Raw genomic sequence first — 1,861 nt, forward strand, 5'->3', positions numbered from 1 at the left:
TGAGGCCTTAGTTTCTATATATTTTTTTGCAAGGATTTTTTTATATAATTTAATTAAAAAAAGAAAGAAGAAATGGGTCGCAGTTTCAACACTCTCGCCCCAATTATTTGATTGTCGTACTCGTAGAAATAGAAATGTTGTCCATATAATAAACGATTTTAATAAACTAGTGCAATCCTGTGTGATTTGAGGATATTTTAGCAAGTTATTTCATATTAATAATGTAAATTAAGCTAGGTGTTGAAAAGTGAATACTGGGGGTATTATTTTTTTAAGTGAGAGAGGCGAGGGGAGAGTTTTGACTAATTAGCAAGCTTTTCAGATAGGTCAGCACTCAGCAAGTCAGCATCGTCTTATTTTCGTCTTTGTCATATTTTTATTTAGCATTTAGCAGATCGTACAATTTTTGTTATTAGTGTTAAAGAAATAATATGAAAAGGACATTGCTAAGCAACTAGTAATAAGAAACTCGGGCATATAAACTTTGTTTATTATGTTATGTGCATTTGATTATCATTTAAACTCCACACTAACCAGTGTAGGATTCTGATCTTAGTGTAGCCGTATTACAAATACTACTAACAATTTACATTAGGATATATTTACATGATAATAATAATAATAATCCATCATGTATAGTTTGTTAACATTAGTATTTAACATTCCATAGCTTAAGCAAGTGTGGATTCTAGTTATTAATTTGTAAACCATAATTAAAGTCAAAGGCCACACTGTAGGTGAATGACAAATGGAACCAAAAGAATCTAATACTCCCGTGCTATTGAATTTGGAAATTTAAGTGGACGACAACAAGATCAACTCCTAACTAACATCAAAATAGAGTGGACCTCAGATAAAGAGGGAGACATTGCTCCAACTCTAGAGGATGTAAAGTGATGTATGTACATATTCTAAACACATGGAATAACTAATCAAGACATATGTATAATGTACTACAGTCTACGTACAATCCTCAAATGTATTCCCCTCCTTAGTAAACCACAATAACGATACCATCCGACTTTGTTACATTCCGAAGTAGAGTATGCGAACTAAATATTTTCAAACATAAAAAAAAAAAAATCACTCAGAAAGTGGAATCAGGAAAGTGTGACTACATAGCCCCATGTAAAAAGTGGAATCGGGAGGCTCATACGACGAGCTATTAGCTCAGTGGGAGAGCGCGCCCCTCAGCCGACAACACAAATTAATAAAAACACACATGTTAGTTATAGTTAGAGCAAATTTAATAATAATATTAAAATAAATATAGTTATTGTTATAATTTAAAATTTAAAATTTATTTTTTGAAACTAAAATAAAACTTATGGCTCATTGATAGATATAAAATAGCACCAAATAAATTTAAATAAAACTCTATTTTCAAATTAAGTAATCATAAAGTACATAATTATACTTGTTATTATTGCATTATTAATGCATTATATCAAATAGTGACTGACAGCGTCTAGAAAACGCAAGTACGTCATTTCATTGCAAATTTGACACAAAATGATAATCAATTACCTTAATTTGATCATTATGTTAAAATCGAAAACTGAAATTAGCCAAAATCGAAAAATGTTAACACATTAGGCTAAAGGTCGTTCTCGGCTTCAATATTGTTATTAATACTTGTTTTTGACTCACAAAAACATGATAAAATCTTATTTTCAATCTTTAGAGTTTTGAAACTTAAGTTGAGAGAATCAAAGCGAGATTTCATCATAATTCTGTGACCCAAATAAAAGGTTTTAGTAATCATATTGAAACCTAAAACGAGTTCTACCATCCTATATTACCATTTTTTTAAATTTAAGTAATTTTAATTTTTGACTTTATCGAAATGATCAAATTACGT

The sequence above is a fragment of the Apium graveolens genome, chromosome 4 (assembly GCF_009905375.1).
Source record: "Apium graveolens cultivar Ventura chromosome 4, ASM990537v1, whole genome shotgun sequence".
NCBI classification, from domain to species: Eukaryota; Viridiplantae; Streptophyta; class Magnoliopsida; order Apiales; family Apiaceae; genus Apium; species Apium graveolens.